At 47.0% G+C, this 12,769-nt stretch overlaps 1 long non-coding RNA gene and 1 pseudogene across 1 annotated transcript; one reads left to right on the top strand and one right to left on the bottom strand.

The window, feature by feature from the left end:
* Nucleotides 1–6,357: 6,357 nt before the first annotated feature.
* On the bottom strand, nt 6,358–7,001 carry LOC115679344 (uncharacterized). Its single transcript, XR_004005495.2, has 3 exons — nt 6,854–7,001; nt 6,668–6,733; nt 6,358–6,451 (listed from the first exon to the last, which is right to left on the bottom strand). It is a non-coding gene; the product is annotated as an uncharacterized LOC115679344 (long non-coding RNA).
* A 727-nt stretch (nt 7,002–7,728) lies between these two features.
* On the top strand, nt 7,729–9,243 carry LOC115679357 (AAA-ATPase At5g57480-like; annotated as a pseudogene).
* The last annotated feature ends 3,526 nt before the right edge of the window (nt 9,244–12,769 follow it).

Raw genomic sequence — 12,769 nt, 5'->3', positions numbered from 1 at the left:
CCGCCATCCAGCCAGCTCCCCAGCACCGCCCCGACACCTGGACGTCGCCGCCGTTCTTTGCTCTTTGCTCCGCAAGACCCCGGTTCCCCCTTTCCCCCCGTTTTTCTCTCCCCGAAGCCTTCCCCTATTCCCGGACTTCTTCCCGCCTGCCGCTCGCCGCCGCGCCCGGCCGTCGCTGCTCGCGGTTGCCGTCGCCGTGGGCTCCGCCATCCCTCTCACCCCAGCCGGCAACCCCCCTCCTCTCCTCTCCGCCCCGTGAGCCTCGTCCCCCTCTCTCCCTCTCTATTTTGGCCGTGAGAGGCCTTCCGCTGGAGGAGCTCCGCCGTCGCCGTTACTGTTCCAGCGCGGACCTGCCGCCTCGCCCAGCTGTCCAGCCGCCCCATTTCTTCCCCTCTCTCTGGCCGTGTCCCGTCCCCCTCCCTAAGCCGCGGAATCGTCTAGTCCGTCGCCGCGCGTTCGCCGGAGTTGCGGCTGAGCCGAAACTGCTGCCGTTGCTGTTCCGGTCCCCCTCGCCACCCTTGCGCGGCTTGTTCTCGCTTAGGCCTGAGGTAAGCGACTCCCTAAACTCCGTCTATGACTTTGGGTATTATTTGACTCGTTTAGGGGTTTATTAGTGCAGATTAAGGACTAATTTGGTGGCTGATCGTATGAGCTGTTCATGGCTGGATTAGTTGGTGATTTATGATGGTTTAGAGGCTTGTTTAGTGGCCGTTATTGGCTGAGTCAATTGCTGGTTCGGCGGGATGATGTTGGTGAATCTATTAAGCGGAATGTGGGTTAAAATGTGTGGGAAATGGCGAGCGTTGTGACGGTCGAATGTTGCTTGATTAGCGGGCTGATTTAGTGCCCAATGTGTGTGTGACAATGGCTGATTTATGGGCGTATTGTGGCTGGTTTTAGGACTGAGTTAGGGTTTGTCATGAGCCGTGATAATGACTAGTCCGAGGGATTGTTAATGAACAAGCTTTGGAGTGGAATTGTAGGATATATTATGTCGGTGTAGCGTGCTAAGTATGGCTAATGATTGCTTGATTTATGGATTGATTCCATGTTTGAAATTGGGTGCTCAAGTGATGTTTTGATGACAAAGTAGTTGCCATCCTTCGGATGACCGCTTGTTGGTGCGCAAGCGTGAATTTAATTGGTGGGATCGTGGCTATTTTTAATGTGCTAGTATGGTGAATTGCATTGTGGTTGTCTGGACACACTTGGGTGATATTTGAACGTGTGAATGCCATGAAATTGATTGAATTATGTGGCGTGTATGCTTGACAAGCCCGGATTGATCGGAAGGCTGCCAACCTGAGGGGTGTTGACCCAGGTTGTGAGAAAGGACCTGTGGGGTATTGACCCGGGTCGTGTGAAAGTTTGTTTTTGAAAGGTCATGTGGGGTGTTGACCGGGACGAGCCCGGATTGATCGGAGGGCGACACTGGGGTGTTGACCCGGGTCGTGTGAAAGTTTATTTTTGAAAGGTCCTGTGGGGTGTTGACCCGGGATAGAGCCCGGATTGATCGGAGGGCTGACCTGTGGGGTGTTGACCCGGGTCGTGTGAAAGTTGGATGGATGCGCATGTGAAATGTGTTTGGGTTGAATTGGATGAACGTACGTGTGTATGGCGCTCGAATGATTTTGATGTGTTCATTGACTATTATTGCATTATTATGATTTGACTAAGGTGCAGTGTGGGCATGTGATTGGATGGCGAGGTAAGTCCATTTATGTGAATTATATATATGTAATCGGGTAGATTGCATGCTGAACTTGTCTGGGTACGCTTTGGCCTATGCGGGGTTTAGGGGTCTGCTTATTGAGATTTATCTCATTCCCGTTGTTAAACATTTTCAGGTTTTGGAAATGACGGTTAGTCGTCGCGTGCGGTCCAGAGACCAGGAGTACTTGGGCATTTGATGCCCGTTCATCTTTTGGATACCCCCTTTTGTGTATAGTGAAGTAGGCCACCCAACCGTCGCCCCCTTTTGTTAAATGTGGCCTTGAAGTTAGTAACCCAGATTTAATGTTGTAAGTGACTGTCAGTTTTATAACATGCGCTTGTTGATTTATGCCTATGCTATCCCGTTGTCATTGTCTTTTGTCTGGGTTGTTTCTATTTCGCTTCCGCTTGCCTTTATCGTTGGGTGTTTCGTTTGGGTCGGCGACGCGTCCTGGGACGTCGCATTCAATGATTGACCATCGAGGGGTGTCGCGAGCCCGTTGGGGTTCGGGGCGTGACAATTTTGATGAGAAGTTCTTGGACAAGAACGATGAATGACAGTACCATTCTGAGAAAGAATTCTAAGGAACTCTCTGTCCCTATATTCCATGGCATTATTAGTACGAAAAACCTTGATATCACGAGAAATTTATGTTTTGATCATGGCAGCAAAGTTACCATAGATCTGAGTAAGTTCATATCGATTCTTCATAAGATATAGCCATGTAAAACGAGAATAATCATCCACAAAAATCACAAAGTAATGAGATCCACCCATAGTGAGAGTAGGAGATGGTCCCCAAATATTTGAAAGAATGAGATCAAATGGAGTATAAGAGACATATTCACTAATATCGCATGGTAAAGCATGATGTTTTCCCAATTTACAAGGCAAGCAATCAAAAGTTTTATCGTCAACGGAACCTAAATGACCACTTAAAATCAAAGGACTTAATCTAGAATAAGAAGGATGACCCAAACGAGAATGCCAAGTTTCAGATGATACTGTAGCAGCACAACTAATGAAGGAATTGAGAAGCTTTAAGGAAACAAGTTCAAACAAGTGACCCAATTTACGGCCTGCCCCAATTGTTTGTCCTGTCCATGGGTCCTGCACACGACAACCATTCGAAAAGAAATGAATGTCAAAACCAAGTTCACATAGCTGTCCCATATATATCAAGTTTAATGAGAGTTTGGGAACCATAAATGTATCGGGCAAGGATAATGTGGATGTCAAAATGTTCCCTGTATGACTAACTATCATCTTAGAGTTATCGGTTGTATGAATAATAGGTGCTTATGAAGTGTATGATTTTGACTTGAATAAATGGGAGTTTGAGGTCATGTGATTACAACAGGCAGAATCAAAGAACCACAAATTTGAAGTATCTGGGGTGACTGATAGAGCAAAAGGACCAGAATTACCAGATTCTTGAATAATAGAACGAACTGTGGACTGAAGATCATCTAATGATAGAGTGACAAATGAACTGTTAGAGGAATCATCTATGGTAGCAGCAGCAGTGGATGAGCGGCGTGCATGCGGACTCTAAATTGGGATCGGTTATTTGTTCCCATAGGTTGTTTAGATTGTAACTGATAACAATTGGAAGCACGATGACCAGGTCGACGACAGTGCGCACAATAAGGCTTGCGCCATGAGGAGTAACCAGAAGTTGCAAGTACTGCACTTGTAGGAGTGGAGACTGATAGAGTTGCACGTTGCACCTTTAAAGTAGCCAGTCGAGTTTCCTCAGTCAATAATTTTGAAACAATTGCTTGAAGTTGAGGTAAAGGATCCCGATGTAGAAGTGATGCTCTCACATATTCAAACTCATCATTAAGAGCCATAAAAAATTGCATCACACTCATACGATCACGATATTCAGCAAACTTATAGGCATCAACAGTCGACTCCCAAGTTGGCTCAGATAAAGCTAGTTGATCCCATATAGCGTGCATGGAAGATAGAAAGTCGTTAATAGACTTACCTGTCTCTTGATACATGCGATGTAAATTCCCTAATAATTGATATTGATGAGCAATGTCCGAAGTGGAATAACGACTAGCAAGAAGATCACAGGCTTCCTTTTCTATATTTAGGCGACCGAACTGAAGTTTGATAGATAGAATCGAAGTATTTCGAAACCATGTGAGTATCTGATGATTCTCAATCCCCCACTCCTCCATACGTTCAGCAAATTTATCATCATTCTCATCAGGAGCCTAAATAGGCTCATAATATGTCTAGTGACATAATGCCATAGTTTACGTCCCCTTAGAAAACTTGATATTTCTTGAGCCCATAAAATATAGTTGGATTAATTCAAGATGGTCTGAATGGGCATCGAGACTTTTAATTTTTTCATGATATGCAATATACTAGTATAACCCAGTAAATTCTATCATGAATTCGAGGAAAACTAATACTTGCAAGGCTGATATGGAGAAATTAAGCCCAAAAATAGATTCATAACGTTGAAATACCTCAGGAACCGGTTTGAAAACAACAAGAACTGGTCGAAAAAGTGGACGAACCCGAGACGTGGCCACCTTTCCAAAAGAACAAAACAACACGCACATGTCAACATTTTCATATCCTGCTTACTAAATGCTTGCTCTAGTCGTGTGACTTGTGTCCACCCTCCTGCGTATTTTGATTGAATGAGATGAATTCACTAATTGGCTAGACAAAGATTATACATAGAACATACGAGCTTTATTTCCAATTTTTATAACAAGACACGTGTTCGGAGAATTTTATATTAGACACCGATATGTGTTCTCATTTGTCCATAAACGCCACAATTTACCAACAAAGCAAAAATCCCCATATGTTTCGGGCGGATCAAATTGCTTATTCATTTTCATTTCTAAGCAAAAAAAAGAAAGAAAAAGAAAACTGAGAAAATTAACTTAAAGAAAAGAAAAGGAGAACAAGAAAAGGACAAATTACTTTCCCCGTGGGGAGCGAAAGCGGAGGTTTTCGTTTGGAGATCTCTGGGGTGTGGAAGAAGGTAACGATCGAGAAGAGTGGGAGGGTGTGTGAGTTTTTCTCAGGGTGGATGATGATGGATTGGGTATTTATTTATTGAACGGAAGGAAAGTTGACGGAGAGTCGTCCACAACACAATCAATGTTGTGCATGGAGTGTATATATATGGAGAGAAGAGGCCATGCATGCAGGTCCGACTTCAAAGAGAGCAGCACACCACCACCCCCCCACATGTTTAGATTTGAGAGAGAGAAGGGACACCATCATTGGACTCAGCAAAGTGCCCAATGATACGATGACTGCGATGACTCGGATCTTTTTCTCCAGATCTGAGTGATGTAACTCTTCCCCTCTACTGCTGCGGAGGCAGGACTTCGAGCTAGGGGTGAATATGGTTTCATGTCCTGAAATCTGAGAATCAGATCGGTAGAAATCTGTTGATTTTGAATTTCAAGATATGCAGGGTAGGTTTTAATTTCTAAAAATTGAGGAATCTATTTCGACGGATAGATCCTAGATTCTAGGTAGGTGGAACCTGAAACCTGAAACTTTAAATAATTTTGTGTTTTTCTTGATCGATGTTTTCGCGCGATCCTGCGGTATTCCATGACATCCGATGATGAGCGTATAATCTGAAACCACTAGTCTGAACCTTCATTTTATGGTTAAGACTTTTACTTTGTTAATGTTTCATATTATTCGCATGTCTAAATATAAGTTGTAGTAATTGAATTGTAGCAGCAAGTGGTGGTCATGAAAGGTGATGATTCACGGTAATTGTTCAATTAATAATACGGGTGAAATCAGAGTAGACCCTGGAACCGACCCTGAAACCCGTGACAAGTTAGCTTCTAAGTTTCAAGGTATATAGATTAGCTTTCAGGTTCCAAAAAATGAGGAACCTGTTCTCACGGATAGGTTCCAAATTTTAGGTAGAATCTGTACGGAACTTGGAATCGCTCACCTTTATTCCGAATGGTGAAATCTGGTTGATTTGGAAAAATTAATTAGTCGAAAAGAGAGAGCATAAAGGAAAAAAAGAAATAAGAAAAGAAGAGGTTCTCGGAAGAATCGCTCCTATCACTCGAATCAAAAAAACATATTTACATAAGAACGTTTTCGCAAACGGTGAAAATTTATTTCTGGCTCCTTTATTTTCGTGAACGAAACAAGCGACCATTTTTCAAAAAATATTTTCTAAAGACAATAACGTTTTTTCGCGAAATAAACACACTCAAAATTATAATTCTTCATATCGCCCGTCAATTAAATCCCGATTAAGGAAGGGATATACGCAAACGATCTCGCGTGGTCCATTGCTTGCAACAGGGTGCATCTGCATCGAGAAGAGTAGAAATTGGTTATTTGGTTATGATAGGGACGTGTGCGCAGGAATGTTCCAGCGATTCTTCATACTATGGCAGGGTAAAGTCATCAAAACGGATCGCAAATTCATATTTTAACTAGGGGTGTCAATGGGTCGGGTCGGGTCGGGCTTCATGATATCCGACCCGACCCAACCCGAGACCCTGTTCAGCATATATTCCAAGAATATGATCGGGTCGGGTCGGTCCGTCCGGGTCGGGTTTAGGGTCACAACTGATGCGCTTCTTCGCTCGACAGTCCCCTCCCAGTTCGCCCATCAATTTGATTTGCAACGACGTCTCCCTCCACCAACGAATCCCTCGTCTTCACATCCTTTGCTGCTTCAGCATCCTCTATTATCTCTCCGTCTTCCACCTTCAATTTCAAGCAAGCGCATACATTTGCTTATCAGGAAACGGGCAATAATACAAACTAAGATTCACGCAAAGCAAGCAAATTGACTACACAACACCATCTCTCTCACCTAACCAGCAAGTACATCCACTTAAAGCAAAAAAACTGTTAAACACCCTCTTCTCTTTCCTTGATAATTTGATGACCGAACCCAAAAAAAAGGAGAAAAACACGAACCTTGACGACAGCAGACAAGAGGCGGCGCTTGGCAGGAGGCTGATCTTCGTTCTCAGTCCTATCGGCCTGAAGACCAAAACCCAGAGCCAGAATCTCAGCAACCCAAGTAACAATCCAAAACCACAAGCTCAAAAACACAAACCGAAGCCGAAAAGGGCAGATGAAAGATATTCTAATTCGTCTTACAGGGCGAACGAAACCACGTTGCCGAGCTCCATTGGCGGCCACGTTACGAGGGCCGGCACCAGGAAATCTCCCTCTGCGAAGGCCCCTCGGGTCGCGAAGCCTCTCCGTTATCTGCTCCCACACAACCCCACAAACACAGAACACCCAAAACACCAATCATCCACACCGAATCCCCCGTCTCTCCCCGCGCCATCTTCAGGTCCTCCTCCTCCTGATCCGCTGTCGGCCCTAGGGCTCCTCTGGAGTCCGGGTCGCGGGGCGAGACCCGTCGCCGGGGCCGCTGGCGCGAGCTGTCGCGGCGGTCGTCGTAGCAATCGTACGAGGGGCTGGGGCTGCGGCAGCGGCGATCGGGCTCGCGGCGGTCGTAGGAGTCGTAGGAGGGGCTGCGGCGGCGCTCGGCGGAGCGGTCCGATTCGGGGGTGTGGCGGCCGTTCTCGCCATGGGAACGGTCCCGGCGACCGGAGACGCCGCCGGAGTACGGACCTCCCATCTTCGGCTTCGGAGGAGGACGGGATTCGGAGCGGCGGCTTCGTGGCAAATAACAGAGATGTAACAGAGAGAGCGAAGGGGGGGAGAGAGAAGAGATTCACGGCCGCCAGAGAGAGACGAGAGCAAGGGGGAGAAAAGAAGGGTTATATTTGGTGCCGGCCCGGCCCGATCCTAATGAATACCCATATTTAAAATTCATACCCAGAGAAAATAAGATCTGATCTTAAAATATCCTAAAATTTCGGGTCGGATCGGACCGGGTCAACTCGGGCTTTTTTGACGCCCCTAATTTTAACCCGTATTAATTATAGTGGATTATAAACTGACCACTTCAATTGCGAAATGTGATTCATAACGAGTTGTAAAATGAAAAAGGCTTAAAACAGATGGGTTTAAGCAGGTCTGGGTTGAACTCGCTTTTCAACCCACATCCAACACGTCTTAGCCCACCTCCAGCTCAGACGTCTCAGGCTGTTGACATCACCGAGATCGACGACGCCAACACCAACGAGCTCTACAACTCCGGTCCAGCTCTACCTCAGCTCCTTCGTCTCCGCCTCCGGCAGCTGCCTCTCCCTCACCCATGCCGTCAGTTCCAGCGCCACCACTTTCGGCCTCTCAAACAACGACTGCATCAATGACGTCTTTGACGGTGTTGCCATCCGGTGGGAGCACGTGGTGACGCAGCACCAGTCCCAGAACTTCTCGCAGCGGCCCCTCCCCGACGAGAAGCGCGGCTTTCAGGCTCCAGATCAGGAAGCGCGACAAGGGCCTCATCCTCGACTCCTACCTCGACTACATCATCGACAATGCCAACGACATCCGCCACAAGAACCAAGAACGCCTCCTTTATACTAATTTGCACGGCGGGTCGCTCGATTCTCGTGGCCACCCTTGGGAATCGGTGCCGTTCAAGCATTCGAGCACCTTCGACACGCTGGCCATGGTTCCGGAGAGGAAGAGGGACATCATGGAGGACCTCCGCGACTTTACGGCCGGGCAGGCCTTCTACCAGCGGACGGGCCATGCCTGGAAGCGGGGCTACCTGCTCTATGGCCCGCCCGGGACAGGGAAATCGAGCATGATCGCCGCGATGGCCAATCTCCTCGGCTATGACATCTACGACCTCAAGCTGACCGAGGTGCACTCCAACTCCGAGCTCCGGAAGCTCCTCATGAAGACCAGCTCCAAGTCCATCATCGTCATCGAGGACATTGACTGCTCCGTCAATCTGTCGAACAGGTCGAAGGCACCCCACGCCTCCGTGGCCCGGGGCTACTACGACCTGGGCAGCCCTGACACCCCGCGCGGCGGCGGCAGAGTCAGGAACAACAACACGATCACACCCTCGGGCCTGCTCAACTTCACCGACGGCCTGAGGTCGTGCTGCGGGAGCGAGAGGATCTTCGTGTTCGCCACCAACCACATCGAGAAGCTCGACCCGGCATTGCTCCGGAGCGGCCGGATGGACATGCACATCTACATGAGCTACTGCTCGTACCCGGCGCTCAAAATCCTGCTCTGGAACTACCTGGGTGCGAGGTTGAGGACCTCGGCGCGACCGCGGCAGCGGCGAGGGAGCTCCGAGAGGTGGTCAAGAAGGCCAAGATGACGCCGGCAGACATAAGCGAGGTCCTGATCAAGAACCGGATGAACAAGGAGAGAGCGGTGGGGGAGCTGCTGGAGGTGTTGAAGGCGAGAGCGGAGAGGAACGAGAAGTACGGAGGAGGGATGAGGGAGGAGTGCGAGCTGAACCGGGTGGTGGTGGAGGAGGAGGAGGAGGAGGAGCAAGAGAAGCAAGAGAAGAGGGCTCTGGTTCTGGAGAGCCCCAAGGGAGCGACTGTGACGACGAATCTTCCAAGAAGGGGGAGGATAATGAAGCGAAGAAGAAAGCAAAATAAGAGGGAAACAAATCAATTTGTCCCTTTTTTTTCATCTTCTTTTCCACTCCTATTTTCTCTTTTTTTTCTCTCTCCTTTTTTTTTGGGGGCTTAGAAATGAAAAATGGAGCAGCAATTTTATCTGTCGGGAACAATGGTGATTTTGCTTCGTGACATGTGAGGGCAAATTGGTAAATTTCAATTTTTAAAAGCTCCGAATTCGTGTCTTATTATGGAATTTTTTTTTGGTCGGATGTCTTTTTGTGGAATTAAAGCTCGGATGACTCAGCAAAAATTATAAAAATTAGAAATAAATTTCGTACGACATGTTGACTTTATCCACTTTCGTGGGTTGTGCGTTTGTTTGTTCTTTATGAGATGGCCGGCCGGGCACATGATCCTATGTGTGGTTTTTTTTTTTTTTTTCTGTTTTTGGTCAAACTATGTTCGGTGTTAGGCGCGCAGCTTTTTGGAGATGTTGCAAACGTGCATAATGTGATTTTGGGTCGAAAATCTTAACTTAAGGAAAAGTAATTTTTTTAATTAATTCTTGCAAGCGTTGTTCACCATTGCTTTGGTCACAGACGGAAGGTATTGCCTATGTTCTGCTCACAGTCACGAGCAAAAAGATCGAGCAAGGTGCACGCATTTTTTTTCTTTCTTTCTCTCTTTTAAAAATATTTTCCATAAATTCCGTTCTTTATTTTTGTGGCGCCATTTATTCCTGCACTTTATTATTATGCTTATTAATTGAGATCTGTCTCAGACATTTTTCAGATTGTCTAAAAAAGATGAAAGCTTTTTCTTTTTTTTTTTTTAAAGAAGAAAAAAACACAAGCCCTTATGGCCTGTGCGCCAAGGCAGATAATCCCAGTTAGAAGAAGATGGTGAGCAGTGTGGGACTGGGTCGCGCCGCCATCATCAACGAAGAAGAAGAAGATCGATTGATTTCGAGCGAATCCAAGAATCTCGAGCATTTGGTCGACCAGCGGACGCGAGATCACATGTGACGTGCGCGTGCATCCAATAACGGACAAGGCGGGCCTAGCTTTTTGCCTTCTCTCCCGTATGGTGATGAACGACTGCTTTCGCTCCTGCATCCCCTTCCTAAGTGATGATTTTGGCGACGGGTGCTCTCAAGACCCACCTAATTCAGCAAACCCGAATCGAAGGAATTTACCGTCCAATTATGCGACCCCGGGTCATTGAGTACGGGCCGCCCTTCTCGGTCCCAAAATTTTTCACTCCAACTGCACTTACGTTGGGCGGATCGCCTTTCTCAGTCCTGAAATTTTTCTTCTCGGTTTCATTGGGTTACTGCCTCGGTCTGCAACAATGCAACATGGGGTCGGCTCTCTGACTGAGAACCCCGGCCGAATCACAACCACGTTGGTTCAGTCCGATAATTCCTGTGGCTCTACTTTGTAAGCCGTCTAGAGTAGAAATCGAGCCTCACGTCTCACATCTCATGCGCATGCTCATGTGATCTCATGTCCACCGGTCCCCCCCAGATGCTCGAGATGCTTGGATTCGCTCGAAAGTAACCGGGATTTTTCTCGGAGATTTAATTACCCTTTAAAGAGGGATGCGCCCGGCCTGGGCTTTTAAAGGGGGGAAAAAGGGGAGGTCATAATAGGATTTTGGGGGGACGTGATTTAAATGTTCACATCTCACGCCCATTTACCTTGTGGCGAATGGCTTCAAACGGCACGTGAGTGCGTATCACATGTGGACCGTATGACCGATCTCTCCCCGTTGGGGAAGGGGGGGGTTCGTAAAAGGTGTACCAAAACATAATTTGCCCTCACGGGTAAGGGTAATCGGTTTCAGACCTGAAATCCGAAACCGACCCTGTTATAATTAGGTCTTAATTTTTAGAACTTAAAACCTACTCTGTGTTGTTCAGGATCCTGTTTTGGAACCTACTTTATTTTTTCGGTCCGGTTACAGGATCTACTTGAGAATCCCTTTTTTTTTGTTTTCCTTTTTTTGGTTTCATTTATTCCGAAGTAGCAAATAGGAAAATTTATAACTCAAATCAAAGGTTATCAGTTTGACTATGCAAACAATCTTAAGTATTCATACAAAAGAGTATTATCTTAGTCTCAATAATTTAATGGACATGATAAAACAACATAAGTTCCAGTTGGATATTTAGTTTTTTCGTTACTGAACAAAAAATTTTGTGAAAAGGGAAATTGCTTCTTATAATGATTACAAGCCCTTGAGTTAGACTATCGGCAAATAATGATCACCTCCCTTATCCTTTTATGATAGTATATTTTAAATTCTGGCCATATAAAATTACAAATTGACCTCCATATAAAACCAGTCTGGATTGATTTTCACTTGGAACCGGAGACCGGATCGGTTCTAACCGGTTCCCAAAAAATGGAACCGGCTCAAATGAGAACCGATCCCTAGATCTGTTTTCCGGGTGGGCTGGTCCGATTTCAGTGTAAATCCGATTCGGTTACACACCCTTATTCACGGGCCTCGTAAAAGGTGTACCCAAAACGTATCGGTAATTGCGAGCTAAAATTCAAAGACGGATCCCCACGGACCCCCCGTGAGGGCAAAAGTACGTTCAGGTACGCGTTTTGGTACTTGCGGGCGAGGGCCCAACGCTAAAATTCAAAGGGCGGGTTCCCACGAACCCCTCCTTCCCCTATAAATCGAAGTAGGACCCGTTTGTCCCAGAAAAAAAAAAAAAAAACCAAATCCCCATTTCTCTTTCTCACCCTCCCACTCTCCAGAAAAATCTCAAACTTTTGAATCACGCAGAAAGCCACGAAATAAGAAATGTCTCCGAGTCTTGCAGAAGTGGCTTCCATTCTGGCATTCGTGGCCGCTCTCCTTGGCACCATCAACTCCGTCCTGGGCATCCTGCAGGCGGTGGCCCGCCGGAGCTCCGGTTCGCCGCCCTCGAGCTCCTGACCCTGGCCCTCCGCTGCTTCTCTCCTCCTACTGCTACTACGACATCACCGAGATCGACAGCGTCAACACCAACGAGCTCTACAACGCCGTCCAGCTCTACCTCAGCTCCTTCGTCTCGGCCTCCGGTAGCCGCCTCCCCCTCATCGTCATCAAGGACATCGACTGCTTGATCAATCTGTCGAACCGGTCCAAGGTGCCCCAAGCCGCCGCACCTCAGAGCTACAACTACCCCGGCGCGCCTGATGCCATGTGCGGCGGTGAGGATGGGAACAACAACACCATCACCTTCTCGGAGCTGCTCAACTTCCCCGATGGCCTGTGGTCGTGCTTCGGGGGTGAGAGGATCTTCGTATTCACCACCAACCACATTGAGAAGCTCGACCCAGCATTGCTCCAGAGCAGCCGGACGGACATGCACATCTGCATGAGCTAATATTAAACGCTTTGCACTCGTGTCTTACTATAAAAACAGAAAGGCTAAATACCACAAAAAATCCCACGGTGACACAAATACTTTTGATTTTTTTTGTCGCCAAAAACCCTAAATTTGCCTGGGCACAAATACCCCCAACTTCTTTTATGTCATGAAAATTTATACACGTGTGATATA

Source organism: Syzygium oleosum, unplaced genomic scaffold (genome assembly GCF_021117445.2).
Source record: "Syzygium oleosum isolate NSW1041296 unplaced genomic scaffold, Sole_v2.1 Sole_v2.04, whole genome shotgun sequence".
Lineage (NCBI taxonomy): Eukaryota > Viridiplantae > Streptophyta > Magnoliopsida > Myrtales > Myrtaceae > Syzygium > Syzygium oleosum.
Note: the sequence above shows the minus strand (reverse complement) of the source record. Positions and strands in the feature narration are given on the sequence as shown.